This window comes from Eretmochelys imbricata, chromosome 10 (assembly GCF_965152235.1).
Source record: "Eretmochelys imbricata isolate rEreImb1 chromosome 10, rEreImb1.hap1, whole genome shotgun sequence".
Lineage (NCBI taxonomy): Eukaryota > Metazoa > Chordata > Testudines > Cheloniidae > Eretmochelys > Eretmochelys imbricata.
Genome location: NC_135581.1, coordinates 27,215,001 through 27,236,196, shown reverse-complemented (window position 1 = coordinate 27,236,196; position 21,196 = coordinate 27,215,001). Strand labels below are relative to the sequence as shown.

Here is a 21,196-nt window from a genome sequence, read left to right as displayed (position 1 = left end):
TTCTTACAACACATATTAAACTAAATGTCAACATGTTGCAGTCCTTTAATAGCCTTGATACTGAAATTCAGGAATTCAGGAGAAGGAAGAGGCGGGGAGTCTTTATAAAAAGATTTTACCTTTCTCTGTAAATTATTGTTAAGAATGCTATTCAGCCAGCCAACCATCAGTCTGGTTGGAATTCTCCCTAACAAACAAACAAACAAAACCCTGAAAGATTTAGAGCATGTAGAAAACCTAAAGTGTTTAAAATAATTTTATTTAGAAATGTATAAATTTCACATCACAGTTACGGGCTGTCATTGCCACTGATACGGAGGGCCATATCCTCAGCTGGAGTAAATTGGTGTCATTCAATTAAAGTCATTAGCTTCAAAGGAGCTGCATCAATGTACAACAGCTGAGAAACTGGTCCATAAAACCTAAATGCTGGCCTTTTGTATTAGTAAATCCCTTGCTGCTTTTACCAGAGATGGGCTGCTAATGGTAGATAGGCTAATACTTCCCACTGTAATTTCTGCTCAATACTGTATTTGTTTCAGTTCTAATCTGCTATGTATTGTTGATATGCACTGTTTCCAACAGTTGCCATGTTACATTCAGAGGTGGCTGCACTTCACTGGCAAGGAAAGTGATTCCTGTACAGTTTATGAAGTCAGTGACTAAAGTTCAAGAGCTCCTGTGAGATTGAGCCCCATTTTTTACACAGTTCTAATGGTTTATGTTTATACATTTTTCTTTTATGCTTGGTATTTCATAGGGCTATTGTAATTTCTTGTGTGTGTGCCCACAGTCCTTGAAGCCTTTAAACCCTTCCTGTCTTCTACAGAGGTTTCTGACTATTTTACAGAATCTCACTCTCACCAGACAGAATTTACCCTGGTAGAACAGGAAGGATTGCAAGGTTCTAGGAGTGTTGGGTTAATTTTTCGTGCACGTTAAAGATTTCTTTTTAATGTAATGCTACATACTAAATCTAACAGATTCCATTACAAACCCTACAAAGTAACATCAAGGGCCAAATTGTGGCCTGGCCTAGGCATATAAGAGAAGGCAGGGTACATACAACCCTTCGTGGCCACACAGAGTTTTAAGCAGGGTTGTATGTGCCCTAGCTGCCTCTTTGCTACAGACTTGCAGAGAGAGCGAGAGAGGGATTGCACACACATAACCCCCTAACAGAGAGATGGGCAAAGATTTGTGTAGCTGAACTGTCACCGGGGTAGTAATCTACTATTAGGAAGGGCCAGTAGCAAATTACCACTAAAAGAGCAATGGAGGAACAGACAAGGAAAGGTGCCTGAAATAGAATTCTTTCTCTGGGGTGGTGAAGCTAATCCAACTCTTACGCAGGGCAGATTGCATAGGCAAAATCTAGCCTGAAAATGGGGTGGATTAAGGTCAAATAGCACCTCGATCCACCAAATCATGAAGGTACCTGAAACTCTTGCTCCCAACCTGCTAGCCTCCTGCATCCCAGACAGTGCCTTCTATGCAGATCTCTTCCTTCCCCCAGATGAGCTGTTGCCTGTCGCTTCTGAACCCTCAGTCTTCCTCCTAAAAAGAGCCCAAATGCTGTTTACACCAACAAAGGACTAGCTGGCAGCGGTTTTAGCTTTGCACTACATCATCACCTACTCTGCAGTAATCTTCTGCTGTCTGATCCCCATTTTACCTTAATCTGCCACTTGATTTGGGAGATATGCTGAAGTTGTACTTGTGCATAATTATATGTAACTAAGCAGCAGAGCATGGTGAATGGTGTAAAAATGTTTCCAGAAACCTTCATTCACATTTTTAAATGAAGGGACACTTCCACTTCCTTCCTGCAGCACATTGTGGGATTCTAAAGCTCCAGGATTGTGTCAAAAAAATCAGAATGGAATTTCTGTGGCTATGCTCACTCTCTTTGGTGTTTGGAGTCTGCCCAATGTCTAGTGAACAAAATTCCTGGCATGAATGTTTGAGAGGACAGAGAATTTTAAGAGACCATTGGTAAATTTGGTGGAAAACAGATTTTAAATTCATAAGTGTACTTGTCCTGGAAACCTGATTCTAATACCTAACTTCATCTTTATTCAAAGAACAGAAAGATACCATGTGGAATATGTGTCCACTCAAAGCTAATCAACACCATTTGAATCTCAATTATTGCACACTCAAAAGAAAAAAAATCTGAAGACAAAAACTTATTTATACATCTAGGAAAATTGCAGCATGGTCGTAGACAATTTGTGAGTAGAAAGAGAGGCAAAAAATCAAATAAATTATCAATTACAAATGGTTGACCTGGCTCTACTAAATATCACATTTTTAAAAAACACTCTAATTATAGTATTAACATACATGTAGCTTCTGAATTTAGCACTATGTGCTGTAAACAAATTTGAATATATTTTGTAAATATAATTTCAAGACACTTACCAAGTTACTAACCAGGCACTGTGGAGGGCTAATTAATATTGAAAATGGGTATAGCTCAGCTTTTTGGGGAGCGTAGTCTGAGGAAAATGTGTGTATGGAACATCTCAGTCCCCTTAATCAACTACCTTTTTGGTACTGTGAGAATAGGAATAGTTGGGCTGTGGAATAGGAATTTCTGTAGCATATTCTTTGAGATCTAATTGATGTGAACAAATCATAGTTGCCCATAGAATCCACAGTGAAGTGTAGTCCGAGAACACACACTCATATCATGTCAATCATCATCATAACTCCCATAACCGCATTGGTCGTTGGGGCACCATCATTGATGAGCAATCAATGTCAATAGTTAGCACAAAGAGAAGAATAAATTTGGATGTAAAATCCCAGCTAGCTTCCTGAAAAAGGTATGATGGAGGGAGGAAAAAGTCAGAACGAGATAGAAAAACACGGGAAAAAATTGAAAATGAGAAAATCAGAAGCAGGTGTTTTTTCCATTTTGTAACTTGGAGATGGATTTTTATTAAGTTCAAATACGTATTCTGAAAATGACACTTTTTTCACCGTTCACCTTCTGGGTTTTAGATATTAACAGGATGCATATTGTTTGATGCTTTAGGGTCTGTGAGTTTTGTAAAGTAAAATGTATGAACCAGATTGTATCCCCTAGATCTACGTAGAGCGTGCCCTCTGCCCTGCAGGCAGCTGCTTCCCGTTGAAGCTCCGCTGCTCAAAACTGGTGGGTATAGCTCAGATGTGGACATTGCAGCTCGGGCTCTCAAGCCTATCTGACATGTTCGGGCTGAGCTCTGGAGACTCGCCCAAGACTCTGCTACAGCTGCAATGTCCACACTGCTGTTTTTAGAGCTCTAGCTCAAGGTGAGCTAGCTGAAGTCTTGTCTTTTTGGGGTGGGAAGCTCGCTCCCAGATGCAGTATAGAGATATTGTGAGAGCCCTGTGTCAGTACTACTGGAATGAGAGAAATAAAATCTATAGAACGCTTCATTTATATGAGAGGTTATGACATTTTGCGGTCATTGATTGCTTTGCCTCTCATCTGCTATTTAGTCTCTTTAATCTTACCAAAACTGCACTAGCCAACTCAAAATACAATACACAAGGAAATGCATATAATCCACTGAAGATACTGCAGTATTTGCACAGTGGCCCGTTGACCAGCCTCGGGAATTCAGGAACCTCAAGTATACTTCACGCCTGAAAACGTCCAAATTTAATAGTAACATTATTTGCTGAAGACCGTGTTTTATAAAAACTTAGTCCAGTTTCAGTTAGGAAATATATTCTTCACTTCTGCTTTCAACTTTGTATTAAACTGTTATATATTATAGCTAGGTCCTGCCTCTGATGGGTTGGCCCCCTCTTAAGGTGCCACCTGATGTACAGAGATACCACTGAGCCCTCTGATGTGCAGCCTTTTGCTCGTCAGTTTGCATCTGTTTTAAATAGTTGTCAGGTTAAGTTTAGAATTGGTCTACTTTTAGGTACCTGGTGAAGTGAATTCTGTAAATGGTTTGTCATCCTTTCTGGTATTTAGCACTATATCTACAATAAATGTAAGTAGCGAGAGGCTCTAATTACAGAGTTCAGATTTTCAGATCTACTTTTCGGTTTATACTTTTAACCAGCACCCATATTTCCTCCCTGCCTCACCCCATCAAAAGAAAAAAAGGTTCTTGGGGCAGTTAGATTTGGGGTCCTAGTTTGGCTCATCCTTACATGTAACTCATTGGATTATTAATGATGACCAGCAACGATTCCTAAGGCAGTGTAAGCCCCAACATAGCTATTGGAGGGGCATGTATTAATCTCTCCAAATGAAAAAGGGAATTGAGCAGAGGGATAGGTGGAATCCTTCCCCTCCCCATCCTGTGGACCACCGTTGATGCCATTCTGTGACAAATATTGCAGCCACAATTTACTGTCTCCTAGTGTCCCCATGCAAAGATGTGAGGGTTGGCTGGTGGATTTGCTAGCCAAGACCTCTTCCCTCCATTTCTCCCTTAGATGGAACTCTCACAGAGCAGACCTTAGTGGCACTCAAAGAGGAGATACCCCCTTTCAGGGGCTCCCCACAACTTACCCACATTGGTGGTTCTTTGTCATCTCAGATACTCATACAGAGAGTAAGGTTTAGACTCTAATGATTGTCAGAAACAGTTTTTATTGCATCCAGACACAATTGACCTGATTCTCAGTTACACTAATGTCCCTTTACATCAGTCTGGCAGCATAAATGAGGCAAGGAAGGAAAAGTCCTGAGCCTACTCATTATGCAGAGGTTCACCCTTGTGGGTATAGAACTGATGCAAGAGCTCTACATCAGTTCTGTGCCCAGCCCCCAGTGGAGAGTACATGTCAGGCCAGCCCGCTGCTGCTCTTTTTCCCAGCACCCTTTAGGGGGTTATAGGAAGCAGAACATAAGCTGTTTTAATTTACTTTGGGGCATGAAGAGCCCCAAAATAAGGTGAGGAAAAAAGTAGCTTAAAGCCACCTTTGCTTCCCTCTCCCTGTTTCTGCCACAAACACAGGAATGGAGTAACTGAAAATCAGGCCCTGTACATTTAAATTACCCACTTTACTTTAAAATATCTTTATTACTTATGTTATTCTTTCAGTTTTTCTTTCTGTCTTAGTTGATCTCCTGTAGCCCTTTCTAGGGCTCTTAAATGTTGTTTAAATAAAATAAGATATTTTAGGACTTCAGTATAAATTTTCTGTTTGTCTTGAAATACAAAACATTTAGAGATACAGATGGAAGCCTATTTTTAATTGATAGTAGACAAACATTAAGGAGAAAATTTTGCATCCAGTGGCAGAATTTGGCCTTAATAATGGAGCAGAACTTCTTGTATAATCAAGTTTTAATTTTGGAGCATACTCTAGTATTCCTTGGATTGTCTAAAAATATATTAAGGTCATTTTCAAATTGAATATATTTTATGTAATTAAAGCTTTTGAAGTATGGAGCAATTCTAATTAAAATGTAGTGCACTTCAGTGCAAAGTCACGTGGTGAACATTTAAAAACTAAAATCCATCATAGAGTCCTATAATTTCTTACCATATTCATGTTATGAGTTCTTTAAACCCAGTTCACTTTGTTTATTTAGCTGTTAAAACTGATGTTTTATTATAAACCTATACTACTTAAAAATCTATACTACTAGACTGGGATTAGTCTAGTAAGTGAAGTTGTGGAAGCCCAAATCATAATTAAAGTTGGATATTATACTGAAGGGAGGAATCCTGCATTTGCAGAGGAATGGATTAGATTAATAGGCCTTTTCTATCTCTAATTTCAATTATTATGGTGTATTCTAAATAGATATTGTGTATGTGCACTTTGTTGCCTGATTCTTACTTGCCTTATTCAGGTAAGAAGTCAAGTTGAAATCTGTAGGATTGCTCCCATAAGTCAGGTGAACAGAATTTTGCCCATAGTGAATAAGCAGACTTCCTGCAGAAGGCACATGTGACACATCTTGCCATGTCAAAAGGGCCAAGTCTGATTATCAACTCTTCTTTTAGGTATATGTATCTTGTGAAATATAAAGTAGTAAAGCCATTAGGAAAGTATAGACAGTGACTACAAAAGACATTAAGATCATCAAATTACTAGGCAAATGACTGGAATCATTAGCAACAACACCTAATTATTCATAATAAATTGAAGTTGGCTGTTGAGTGCTCTAGCGGCTACATTTACTTCCCCATAAAGAAAATAATGTGAGTACTTTAATTCTCACATCAACTGGTTTTACATTGACCAATACCTTAGTTTGAAAAATGATTTATGGATTTCTAAAATAAAATATAAAAAAGCAAAGTGCAAGGAGAAATTGTGCCTTCCAGTGAACACTGTGGGCATGTAACAGGGGCTGTACATGGCAGATATTTAAAGGTTCTCTCTCCCTTTTTTTTTCTTTTTCTTTTAAACTCTTTGTAGCCACAGTTCCATTCAGGGACTTTGAAGACTTTTTAAAAAATGTACTTGCTGAAAGCTGGGAAAAATTGGGAAGTATTAGTACAATCTGTAGACACTTTAAGCAACACATCATTTGTAGTAATTGGTTAAATAAAGTGAGAAACAGGAATGATTGTTTTTAGGTTGTTCCAGAAAGCAGTTAAAGCAGTAAATTATTCCTACAGATACATCCGTGCTTTGTCTTATTCTTGAGACAGAGTGACATAAAAGCAGTTGGGCTGGATGGAGTCTGTGATTCCTCTCCTGAGGAAGGGACTTTCTCAGCCAGCCACAAAATCTTAAACCAGCACTATGTGGCTGCTTTCTAGAAGAAAATATCATTTTTTAGAATAGGGAACAACTTTATAGCTGCATAGGAAAGGAGATAAAGGAGTTCCTATGGACCAACAGCTATGAAGTCTACTTTACCTTGGATGGCGTCTTTGTTAGGCAGACATTTAAATCCTTCTGCGTGGATCAATATTACCATATAAGACATGTTGGAAGTAGATATGGTAAAAACTTGCATTATATATGAAACACAGTATAGTTATATGTTCACAATATTTCTAACTCCTTTAGGCTTAGATGTCAACTCATTATTGCAGTACACAGGATAAATATCACTAGATTGTTAAATTACTGTAAATAAAGAATAAATAACAAAATTACCACCCCATACAGGTAATTCAGGACAATAGAAATTAGAGGTGGAAATGTGCCATTTGAGCATTATTCCACCCATCTGAAAGTACAGGATATAATATCCCTAATGGAAGGCATGGCCAATATTAAACTGATACTTCACTCGATTTTAACCAAAAAGTATGACTATTTGTATAAATTATAGGGTTCTGTGCACCTTATCAAAAGGTGAACATTTTAATTACAGTGTTCACAGGACTTTAAACAAGAGTTTAAATTTTTTTTTAACGTATTAGGGATTAAGTAATAGAGAGAAGGTTTTGTTCTTTTAGCGTTCACTCCTGAAAGGTGCTGTGCATGCTCCTGTGGTGTTATGCCCCTCGACATCCCCAGATTTCCATAGGAGCTGAGGGTATGTAGCACGTAACAGGAAGTGTGCTGACCTTGCAGGATTAATCCCATACTGCAGAGTTAATACCAGTTGGATCTAGCTCCTCAGCTGTTAATTTGTGCATAAAAGTTGTGAGATATTCCAGCTTGTGCAACTGTGCAGGATTTTGTGGTACAGAAGCTGGATGGAGTTTGAATGAATCAGGATCTAAGTGCAAAAATTTGGGGTCAAATTCTTGGTTATGCTTGCACAACTCCAAGTGAAGTTAGACAGCACTATGTACATCACTAAAAGGGCATAAACTGATGATCTAATTAAGGACTTGCAATATTATTCATGGAATATACAGTGGCCCAAATCCAGATCACCTTGCTGACTGTGAGCCTTCAAGTGTGACGATAACATAAGTAAAGGGAGCAGGTTTTGTGTCAGAATGAAGTTTTCTGTATTTTGAACATTTTAAAGTGTATTTTGCATTTTTAATAATATATTATCTGGTAGAAAAAAGAATTTTGCAAGAGAAGGCTTATATCAAATCAATAATTTCTTGAATTAACAATATTCAGTATTCTGCAGCAAACATATGCCAATGCTCAAATGACAGTATATAAGAATATACTATGTCATAAATTCTCTTTTGGAAATGGCAGAAAATGCATTTTCTGTTTCAGCATCATATTAGAAATTTAAAAGCCAAAAATATTTTACTTTCAATATTCTCCTTTAAGTTCTACTACGTCAATTACATTTTTTTCTGTAAAATATAGGATTTTTTACATTTTGCATTTAATGCCCTTTAGTGTATACATTAATATAAATATAGTTTGATTTTTTTAAACTTTATAAATATATTTTAGCATGACATATTTGTAACGCTAAACGTAAAGCTTCCAGTGCAAGCGTTTGTACATAGTCCATATTCAGATGTCACCATTATTTCATTTAAAAGATCCCAGCATGTCTACCTCATGATCCTTATAAACTATATAGTACTGAAATACGTCAACACTTTTTTTTGCTACGTTCATTAAAATTAAGCACCCTTACCCTACCCCATCTGTAAACATCAAGTCAATTGGCAGCTAGCACATTTCCCAGTCAGCAAGCAGTATTGTGAATTTTATCTTCTCTTGCAGAAATCAATTCGTCTTCGTTGCAGCAGATGAAATTTCTTGTAACACCTCTGCAGGTAACAATCATTGATACTTCTTGATGCATCCATCCAGGTCTCAATATCCTTTTTCACATGCTGCAGTTAATCATTAGAGAAAGCTTAGTAAAGTCCATAATATAAATCTTTGGAATAGTTTCACTAAGTTATAGCTTGAAACCTTTAGGCTTTGCCATATAAAAGACATTAGGTTATTTTGCTGACTTTGATGTTTTATTTCCAGTTTCAATATTGTGTGATCCAGAAAAGTAAGAATATATTGAAGCTTCATACATTTACTGTACAGTATGACCAAATTGTTACCAAAAATTCCCCAAACAGAAATAAAGATAGGATTAAAGGCATAGACACCTGTAAGTGCTATCGATTTATCACTTTTCTGAATGACTCTTTGGGGGCAAATGGTGCCCACAAAGATAGTACAGACCCCAAAGCACATCAAAGTCTGTATTTGCGGATAGGATAGTGAGAAAGAAGATCTGTATATCATCAGAGCATCACCCTAAGCAAAGGCCCTCTGTTTCTTTGCTAATATAACATTGTGTTATAAGGACCCGGGTACAGAGGAATAAGCATTGTTTTTATAAGATATTTGCAAAAAGTAATCTTATAAATATACAGATTATACCAAGGGAAATCCTCTCTGTTACATAATGTAGTTTGAAACAGTCTGAATCTTTATACAGATAAGGATGGAATTATTTTGCTACCTGAGGTGAAGCTCTGCGCAGAAGCCAAAATAAATAGTAATAACATTGGGCCATATTCTGCCATTGATTTTTAAGCAAAAATCTTATTGATTTAATGGGAATTCTGCATGCAAAATGATTGAAGGTTATGCAGTCTAAAACAAAATGTTGGAATTAAAACACTGATTTATAGGATACCCTATTAACATCAGTAGCAGCAAGTGAAAGGTGAAGACTGTACACTTTAAAACATTCTGATCTATATTCAAATACGTCAAGAACCTTCAATTTGTGTCAATGAAAATTATATATAGTAAGATCAACATATACTGACGTTTGTAATGTTGTATGCAATTTACATGTTTCTTAAAGGTGATCTGAAAAGTTCTTCTTTTAACACAAACTGTTTAGAATCCTAAATTAGTAGCAGTGTGTATTTAACTTTATAAATTGAAAATTGCATCATATTTGAAAAGACAGTATTAGAAACTCATTTGCTTGGTCAGACCCTGAGTTCAGGATTCAGCTACATCTAAATGCACAGCATTAGCCTTCCTCTCTCCTGCTCTGCTCCAGGTTGTAATGAGCTTATCAGTTCTAGCAGGTTTCGTTAAGAAGAAAGTTCTTTTAATAAACTTTGTTTTCAAAGACATATACTTACGATTTTAACTATAGTCCTGGATCTTTAGCTGTCCATTGGCCCTGCAGGCAATTTCCTGTCCTGCAAGATGAATTCCATGGAATCAGAATGAGTTTCTGTAATAAAAGGACTTCCTTCCTTCCTGCAGGACTGGCGGAATTGTAAATGTCCAGGACTGTACAAACATGCATTACGTCACTGCTTTGGAATCTTATGGTATGGGCCAAACTCTGCCAGTGACTTCAGTGTATTGCACAGGTGTAACTGAGGACAGAAATTGGGTCTTTGTATCTATTTACAAAAGCTTTTAGTTTCACCTTAGATTGCCTGCATTGTATGGTTTTAGAAATAAGTTTTTGGTTAGATACAATTTTAAGAATGATAGCTAAATCAATAAACAGCTGACTGTAGATGCTTTTTTTGTTATGTGATCTGAGTGAATGAGCTTTAACTAGCTAATGAGAGGCCTGGTCTTGCATTCCTTGAACAAATAAATCTTACATTAGAGTCCAAAGGAGTTCTGGGTGTGCAAGGAATTCACACTCAGGTCCACATTCACAGGTTTTATAATGTAAATTGCTAAAAGTTTGTTGATTTAAATCACTAGTTTTCATGACAAGTTCATCAGTGTTGTTGATTTTTAAATCTCAGAATTGAAATACAATAGGCAAAGCTGCACTTTAAATAATAAGGTTATGCCTCCTGCGCTTGATTTAGGTCAGACCTTCAAAATCAGTAAATCTAGTGTTCAGTGAATTAATGAAGTAATTTTTGAATTATTTTATTAAGACACATAAATTCTTTCCATCGTATTCTAAACTGTCCTGTAGTGCTGTTTGTTCTTATTAAACTGCAGCCTGAGTAACTTTATACACATGATTAGTCCAACTGAACTTAATGACATTACTCGTGTTTTTGTAGGATTGGGTTAAACTGAATGTACTGATAGTATATAAAACCCTGTTCAAAATATGGAATTTGTGTGTATGTCTTTATCTCATCCCCCTGCAAATGGTGTGTGTGTGCGAGAATAATAATATAACTAATCAGGAAAACAACTGTTAAAGTTTCATCAGATTGAAGGGAGGGTTTGGGTGATCTCCCTGCTATGGTGAAGGCTGTTTAATCATTCCTGCCAGAGATAACTTAACTCTGAAGTACATAAGATTTCTTCTGAAGAGTGATTATTTTACTTGTAGAATGAACCAGATTGCACTATATCAAGTATTTATAATAAATGAGCTTGGAGAAGGCTCTCCAAGAATGTGTGTTGTATAGGAGCTTTTGTAAAATTCTCACACCTAGTACCTTCAACAGATGTTGGCTTGCCAAGTGGTTTTTCTGTCTTCCTTGGTTATGGTTAAAATGAGACACTAAGAATGAATGTAGAGTGTAGTGAGCTCATATCAAACATAGATGTCTCTGGCAGGAGGATCCTTCCCTAGGACTTTTTAATATCTGACACTTGATGGAATCCAGTGCTTTCAAAGGCCAAAAAAATTGCTCTTCAGAACAAATGTTATATGCTTCAGGGCTAGGTCATCTTTGGCAGGAATCATTAAACAACGTGTGGAGAGTAAATTAGATCAGAGGAAGGGAAGCTGTCTTGACCCTCCATTCAGCTGATTATGACATTTTAACAAGAATCTCCAAAGAACCCTCTCCAGCACATTTCTGGAAATGGGCATACAAGGGCAGAATTCATCCTGAGATGCAGAGGCATTTGGCATCTCACAGCATCAAACTCCATGGGAGGGTAGAACGTGGCTCTGAATGTGTTGTGGCTTAAAATTTGTAGTTGTAAATACATGTTGATTGCATTTTTGTAGTATTTTTGTAGTAATGTTGGTATATTTGAATTATTTTCCCAAAGCAGAATTTAAATCTTTACTTCAGATTTTATAATATCAAAATGCAGGTTCCCTGAAGAAAGGTGCTTGCTGGGACACACATTTTGCTTTTTATAGTCTTGTGTAATAAATGGATACTCTGACTATTCTAGATTTAGACCTCTTTTCCTGTAATTTTTAACTTCTTGTGACTCTGCCATACAAGAACAACAAAATCCAGTGTGCTTGCATAGTTGATACTGTTTCCCTCAGGAGCATGTGTGCACTCTGTTTATGGTTTAGGTGCGAGAGAGACCTGGGCAAAGTTTATTATATGAACCTGCTTTCTAACTGAAATGTGGTACAAGTGGATATAACATCTTTTTTTCAACTCACGACTTTATTCATTTCCTGTCTTCAATCATAGTTATCCCCCCTCCCCCAGGAAATAAAAATGAATGAATGAATGTATGTAACATACCAGTGTATGTCTTAGCTTTAGAAATATACGGCCTTAGATAAAATTATGAGCCAAGTACTTTGGTGAAACAAAGTCTCCCCAAAAAGATGACAAAAATTCTGATTGCTTTAATTTCTAACATTGCAAAACTATGCTATTTTTATCTCTTGGCTTATAGATGAAGAGTCAAGCACCCAACAATGTTGTAAATGGTTTGAGTGGAATGTATAGTTTTTTAAATCACCTTGATTGCCAGGTTTGCAAAGTTCCCAAATACTGCCATTGATCTGTGCAGTTTTCTGGCACCAGTGCAAGTTTTATGCGTGGAGCACTAGCAAGATATGGTAGACAGTTATTTCAAAGTGAATATTTTCATCAGTGCATAAATGTGGCTGAGATGCCTGTATGCTGAACCTTCAACATGATACATAGCTAATCATATCTGGACAAATTCTTCCCTCAGACAACTCACTGCCTTACTCTGAGATAAAGGGGAGAGATACTGGCCAGATATGGAAGTTTAAAAGGAATTACCAAGAATTACATATACAAATAATCTAAATCATTTTCAAAAGTGAAAGAATACAGTTTGAGATAGTGGCGTCAGCTTTATTTAGACCACAGTGTAAAGACATATAAGTTTACTTTTGAGAATTCCTTTGTGCTGCCCAAGGAGTTGACTTCATTTCATGCTGCCATTTGGCAGAGCATTTTGAACTAGATACCTTTCTTATTATATTTTCCTCTCCCACTAACCTTGTAAAAGCATAGATGAAGGATAGCTGGAGTACCTGAATGTCTTCTGCTAGTACCATATTTAATTTTAATGTCTGTGTTGCTTTTCCCTGTGAAAAATGACAAATCTTGAGGTTCGTGCTTTGCAAAGGGTAGGAAATGCTGTACTAATGCAAACAATTAAATTTCCTCAGTAAATTCAAGTATCCCTTATGTTGGCACTTTAAACATCCTTTTACTGCTGCTGTAAATAGCTGTGTATGGCTTATATGGAACTTTATTTGTTACAGCTCCTGGTAGTTGTTGTTATAAGATGTGCAACCATGGGATCAGTTGATAAAATCAGTAAACACTTGGATTATCCTCTGTTTTTCTGTAGTGAAGTCTGATTAATCCTTCTATCTCACTCAGTGAAAACACTGGCAGCCCTTGTTGGCATCTTTGTCATTATCTCTTTGACAGCTTGCCTTCCTTGTGCTTACAGTTCTAGGTCAGTTCACATGGCTAGTCAAATGTGACAACATGACAAGATTAAGTAAAGCTGGGGTTCTGTGATTTGTAAATGGAGGATTTGCAATCTGAAGCTCTTTTGATAACAAAAAAGTGAATAATCTATGTTTCTACTGATCTCAACAGGTGTGTCTGTGTGTGTCAATGCATTCTTTGCACTATGGTCTTAGAGAAATGCAACTATGGCTTAATATATCCAGAAACCAATTCTGTGATACGATGAAAATATGGGACTTGGAGATGCCATTTCTGGGGTCTGTGTATACATTATGGTTTACACACACATGTGCAGTAGACAAAGAACAAATGGCAAAATCTGTATGTTGTTACACTCATTACACTTCAAAAACTGAATTTAAAAGAGCAGTATTGTAGCCTGCAAAGTTTAAGAGTAAATAAAAATGCAGACTTCAGAAAAAGTTTTGTTGTCAAGTACACAGTACAGTATGCTAGAAAACAACCTGTTAAATACTTACAATATAATAATGATAATTAATAAATTAATAATCCAAAAATGCTTTGCAGACTAAAGTAAGAATCATTCATTTCCCATGGATGGCAGCCACTTTTCAGGTGGAACATGGTATTTACTATGCCCCAATATCTCCACGCAACAATTTTTATTAGGAGAATTAGTATCAGTATAATGAGAAAATAACTATCCTGGTAGAAACTATAAGGAGGAATGTAGGGAGGCAGGATGTAATTATCAAGTTAGAATTTGACTTAGACGTTAGGTTAACACCCTTGATTTTACATCTGAAATAAAATCCTTGAGCAGCACCCAGACGCTAGCACCATGCTGAGGCACTAATTCACTTATGACTAAGAGGGGAGAGCATCACCTATGGTATCACCAATACCACATCTTGTAGCATCTGGGTATTTCTGCAATCAAAATATTGACCAATCCTATTTAGCTGACCAGATCTTCCAAGGTGGCATCCCAGTGTCAGGTGTCTGCAGGTATATAACAAGCTACAGAAAGGGTTGAGGGGGATTTTCACTTTTAAGTTCCTTCAGTGCTGGACAGTAATGGGAATAGGTGATGACACCCCTCACCAGGCAAGAGAAAAACTGGTGCTGTCAATCAAAAATTCTTTTTACTAACAAGACTAATAACAAACAAATGCCTCCACTCCATGAGTTTCCCACAATTGGGATGAAAGGCATCAGTAAATAAAAACCCACACAAAATAGAACCCCCACAGGTGCTAAGGAAATGACAAACTCATGTAAAACAGGCCACAAAGGCTTGGTTCTCTGTTACTTGATAAATTTTAGAAAGATCATTACGGGTAAAAGTAATACCATTGTAAATTCCCCCTGACGGACAAGAAAGCAATGGAGGAGGAAATAAAGAACACACACAGGGCTGTTCCTAAGTAAAGGCAAGAGTCATAACTATTCCCACACAAATATCCCAGCAAAGGCTTTATGTCCTATGGAAGATGAACAAAATCTTTCTGTGGAATCCTCCACTAAGTCTGCAATCAAAGGAACTTTTATTAAAAAATATATATTGCTTGCACTATACAGGAAAATTTATATACCTATTATGTATTAATGAATTAGTACCGACAAGTGCTGGGCATTTTAGAGCCAAGGAGAAAGAAAAGGTTGAGGCCTGAAGGATCTCACGTTCTAAATTAGGACTCTGTCTAGAGCGTCCAGAATCACTCCCAAAAGCCTGTAAGGCAGCTAGCTATCCAGCCTTTACCATATTGAAATGCAAACTCCATAGCTCAAAATCAGAGCTTGTGTCAGCAGGTTAATTATTGAGGACCTTGGTGTTTCACCTTCTTATGTTAAGTCTGAATTTGGTTCCCTATCTCTCTTTATGTTCCTGGGAAATCAGAAATACTGAAGATCACTATTCAACATTTCAAGTTATGAATGTTGCTCTGCTAGATGGAGGAAATTTTTTATGAAGATCTCCTCCTGGAAATCCCATCTTATTGTCCCATCCAGGGGTTGGGTGCTGGCCCCTTCCCTCCGGCTCTCTGAAAGAACAGCTTTACTAGAGCCATGCTACCAGGGATTGTCCCAGCCACAGCTGCCCCAGAACCTTCAGTGAATGTGGAGGGTGCCACAGAAAATTTTTAATATCATTAGAGATGACCTCAGCTGTATTAGCTTTTCTGGCTAATACTTTATAGCAGAGGTTCTCAAATTTCATAGCACCGCGAACCCCTTCTGACAACAAAAATTACTACATGACCGCAGGAAGGGGGGAAGTGAAGCCTGAGCCCGGCCTCCCGAGGTGACGAGGGGGCCAAAGCCAAACCTCATCACCCTGAGCTGGGGATGGGGGCAGGGGAGACAAAGCCCAAGGGCTTCAGCACCAGACAGGCCTGTAACCTGAGCTCCGCCACCCAGGGTTGAAACCCAAGGCAGTGGGGATCAGGCTTTGGCCCCAGGCACCCACTAGTCTAAGCCAGCCCTGGGAACCCCATTAAAATGGGGTCGCACCCACTTTGGGGTCCCAACCCACAGTTTGAGAACTGCTGCTATATAGGACTAGTATACATTCCCAAGACTGCCAAGTTTCCAGCCCTCCACAATGCAAACCTGTAAACTACTCTCTGTGGTGCAGGGCAGAAATCCGTATCCAGAGGGTTCCCTTACACTCTTTTCTTAAGGGGTGATCTGGGCCTTTGATATAATAAAGGTGAAAGGTTGTAGAATTCTTTAAACGTTCAAGACCAAAGAAAATGACTGAAAGTAAATTTAAAAAAATCTTAAGTGTGTCATCCTGTGTGGAGGGACTACTCTAGAATATGCACTAAAAATTTGTGAATAAATATACGTAAACAGAGTACAACTGCTGCATAGTGCAGATCCACCAGCTGAGAGGTGAACAAAGAATCTGGCTGTGCTTTGTGTGCCAGGCGCAACTACAAAAGGACTCTTTTCCTTTTTGCTATTTAAAAGTATAATTAACAAGCATGACTTAACATTGGATGTAACAGGATATTCTACTGCAAGTATGTTACTTGTGAACCTTACCATACCATGAAATAAGGAGGTGAAACATGAGTAGCTGCTTTATATTATCACTCAGGATCTTTGTTTTCTTAAAAAATGTCAGGTGTTGGGCGGGAAATAAAGGCCCGACACCAGCCCCATGGTGATTTCTTAAAGTCTGTCATGGTGATCCAAGGGATCAGTAGATTGGCTGATGTGACCGATCATTGCAACCATTTATAGGGAGAGAGGCAGGTCACCATTGCAACTAAGCCTTCCTTTTCTCTGGCCACTGAAACTTGCCTGCCTCTACTCTAATAATATCACTATTATAACTCTGACTCCTTTTGCCCCATAAAAACATAAGAATGACCATACTGGGTCAGACCAAAGGTCCATCTAGCCCAGTATCCTATTTTCCGACAGTGGCCAATGCCACATGCCCCAGAGGGAATGAACAGAACAGGTAATCATCAAGTGATCCATCTCCTGTCGCTCATTCCCAGCTTCTGGCAAACAGAGGTTACGGATACCATTTCTGCCCATCCTGGCTAATAGCCATTGATAGACCTATGCTCTATGACCTTATGTAGTTCTTTTTTGAACCCTGTTATAGTCTTGGCTTTCGCAACATCCTCTGGCAAGGAGTTCCACAGGTTGACTGTGCATTGTGTGAAAAAATACTTACTTTTGTTTGTTTTAAACTTGCTGCCTATTAAAAGCTTCCCTGCTGACTGTCAAGATCAGATAGTCAATGAAGAGATCAGGATTCTGCTTTACATGGCACCAATTGGTTGGGATGTTTCCCTGGCATCACTTTTTGTAGTCCTGCTCCCCCTTCCACTGGTGAGCACCAGGGTTATGGTGAAGCTCTAGAGACAGAAGTCACTGCTTATTTTGTTGTACCTTCTGCTGCCTAGGCAACCCTGTCTATTCAGTTGATAAGGGTAACATTATCTATTTCTAAAATTACATTAGGTTAGTGCTTTATTGTCAAATAGCAATCAACACACGGAATTTAAGCAATTTAAAGTTACACTGGGTCCAAGCTCTAATAGCTGCAAGACCAAGGGAACAATGATTGTAAGGTCAGATAGTCCATTAACCGTTACAGCTAATAAAAATGCTTTATATAGTGGAAACAGTAGAATTATTAGTTTTCCAATGATACAAGTAATCTGTTTCTAGCCCTGGCAAATTACAAGAGATTGGACTATAAAATTACATCTTTCTGATTGCAGTCTTTCCCATCTGAATCTTTACTTTATTTTAGCCAACACACGTTTAAAAACTGCTAAAGCTCAAAACTTGTACTTTATACTATTTGGGTTAATAGCCATTTTCAAAACAGTTACAAAATATTCTAGTAATTTCTAATCTATGGGTTACTAAACAAATGTCCAAATTGAAAAAAAATGGGAGAACAAAAATAGTAATTAGAAGGAGATGACTTTAAATTTCATTGTCTCATGACTGTTGAAATGGATCTTTAATGGCTCACAGCCTGGCAGATTATTACTAGAGCCAGTGAAAATTTGGATTCAGTTTGCTCAATGCAGAGCAATTTACGTCACCCCAACAATGACCTGCCAAGGAAAGAAGTCTTTGGGACAGACCAGTAGAAATATTTTCATGATCAATACTTTTTTTCCTAAATATTTGTTTTGGATCAGTGATGAGAGAAAATCAGATTCCTGAATTTAGTTTTATTTAATACATTCCTTTTACACTGCTCAGATTGTTCTAGCAAGGAAAAGTGTGTTAACTGGGTTGCACTATAGATTATGAATTTCCCCCTGATACTTTTGTTATTAAACCTAATAGTGTATATTATTAAACAGTTTTCAAATGATACTAAGTCCCCATTTAGGATCAGAGCCCCATTCCCGGAGTTAGGCGCATAGGGAAAATATGGTCTCTGCACCAAAGAGTTTACAATCTAAAAAGATTATAAAAAAACTAGGAGTGGAGTAAGGGATACATTCCTCAGTTTTTAGCGACTTTAGACATATCTACACAAAATGTAAAAATGACACCTTGAAGCTGTTGTAGCCAATTGTTTATATTTGTGAACAATGTTCATATGCAAGTATCATTTAGTCATTTTAAATTTAAAAAAAACCAAACTCTCTCTCCAGCAGTTAACAACAGATCTACTTTTCAACAGTATTTGAGCAATTTTAAAACATGGTGAGTTCTTACCACACAAGGTAATCGATCCTGAAGTCAGTTTTTACTCCATTATTACTCAGGCTGTACTCTGACAAATTCCCATTGAATTAAATGAGTCTTTTGCTGTAAGGAGTGATATGTAAGGATTTCAGGATCCAGCCCCATGTGAATATTTACAGCGATGTTCTAAACTAGGATGGTGAGCTTTTATTTTAAAATTTCCTATAATTCTACCATTGTTATGCAGATCCAGCAGTAGTTGCAATGTTGTGTGCCGCCAGCACTTTGTCAGCTATGTTTTTTTACCACCATGTTATCTACGTGTGAAAAATGTTGGCACATCCCTTACATTGATGTTCCCACTACTTGGGCACCAATGGGAAATTATAATAAAATGTCCATCGTAAACATAGCCCTTGAGACAACAATTTCTAATTCGTTATGACGGGTACCTATAGTTGGTATTGACACAGTGATTTAACAATTTGTAATATACACTGTTCTATTAAACTATTCGAAATAGGTTTTCCTTTTTAAAAAAAAATTAAATGTAGGCCCTAGTGTATCATTTACCTACAGTGATTGTTTCTAGTGTAAATTATAAAAGAGCATTAAAATAATACTAATTTTAATGAAAAATAAGCATGCTGACAAAATTGTGGCTGATTGAATGAATAAAAGACTGGATCACTTGGTGACTGCCCTGCTTACTGGTTTCCAATTTGACAATATGCCTTAAATCCTTGGCCCCATTTTCAGAATGGAATCTGAATCTATTCTGCTAACCTTGTGAGCTTCTAAATTTTCGTGTCATGCAAGGGCATGTTTACAAATTAGCATTTAAAAAGAAGACTACTTGCTTGAAGTTTAAGCTGACACTGTTCCTTTTCCTCTGTGGAAATGAAATTTATTAATCATAATAAAACCATCATATTCTGAAGGTAGAGGTCACCCTGAGGAGAGAAAACTCTATTCATCACAAAGGAATTTCAATGCATTTTCCCCAGATAATATCTGAGCATGGGTTTTCTCTCCTTTGGAAATGTATTCCTCCATGGTAGTGACTTTGTTTCTTTATAAAGACTTTTATCCAGTAGTTTGCAAAATTGAGAAATTATCTTTTTTATTTTAAAGGAAAACGTGTTCTGTTTTATGCTAGATTTGGAAAAACTCCTTGTTCCCAAATGCTTTGTATATACTTTTAAACTAAAGAAGTGGGAGGGTTTGTTTTGTTTGTAACGTGCACTCTTCTGATGGAGTGGGATTTCATGTTCCTATAAATCCTTTTGGTGCCTAAAACTGTCAGTTGAGGTGTTTGTTATTTTCACATAGTAGTAGTGTGGAAGGTTAGAAAAGATTGTCCTTATTTTAATATCTGACATAAGAACAAGCTTTATAATGGAGAAAGTTATCTGAATAGGAATGCAAAGTAAATTTTCCTAGGATACAATCATTTATATTTAATGGGAAGCAATTATCTTATCAAGTTGACATTTCATTGTAGGATGAGGAACATCTCTCAATTGTACACAATAGGGTCAATAATCATGCTAAAATAAATGCTTTCTACTTAATGTAAACCAGTGATAAGTGATTTGTTTCCAAAAGAAAATCTTAACCATGGTGGTGCATGCTTTATACTCATCTTTTCCCACTAGATATTGAAAATGCTTTGTGTTGTGTTGGCTTATCCATATTTTCCTGTGTGTGCTCCAGATCTCTGTATAGTATCGACACTATTAACATTATTTCAACAGTGATATAAGCATGTTATCTGCCAAAGTAGTTTAGATAAATGCACTGTTACTGTAATGAGGGCTGGGAGTTCTGTATTATCCTTCCCTACCTTTGACTGGGCCTCCCCACAAATCTGCATCCACATCACTCAGTTGATCTCCCCTGGCTACAGCCTGCCTCAGGCTGTAATAAACTTGAGGCATTGTGATGTGTGGGTGGTGATGCTCTTAGATGAACTGTGATGTGGTGCCAGAGTTCAACTTTATAAGCAGAGAATGGGGCAAGACAGTAAAACTGGAACTGAAGTTTGATGGGTTTGTATGTATCATTCAGCACCCCTGGAAGAGCAGGGCCCAGCGCAACTAATAGGTCACACAAGCCTAAGGCCTCACCTTCCATAATGGCCACTATAGATTTAAACTTGTATCCCTTGCTCTGAATGGCAGTGATAATATCAGCTCAGATAACCATTAAATCAGCAGAAAAGACAAAGATAACTAAAAATAAAGCAGAACCGTGGATGATAATAGCGTATATAATTCTCCCTCTAACATAGTTATGAAATTTAAGGATGTATGTATTATTGGGAACCAGTCTAGTTTTTACAAAGCATTATTTCTTCCTTGTTTGGTCTTTATTGGAACCTATGATACCTTTATATATGGCTACAGTAAATCAAAATTATAAAGAAAACCAAAATAGATTTTAAAATTTTGATAATTTTATTTCCAAATGACTCTGGTCCAAAGACAGTCTTGTGAATATCTTGTCAGCAACAGCTCACATGAGCCAGCAACAGAACAAGTAAGCAATTCAGTAAGTGTTTCTACAGGGTTGCGGGG

General features: G+C 37.4%; 1 protein-coding gene across 9 annotated transcripts in view; it reads left to right on the top strand.

Annotated features, from left to right (window-relative positions):
* Positions 1 to 21,196, top strand: part of RBFOX1 (RNA binding fox-1 homolog 1) — a 425,562-nt gene that overhangs the window by 402,024 nt on the left and 2,342 nt on the right. The window lies entirely within an intron of this gene.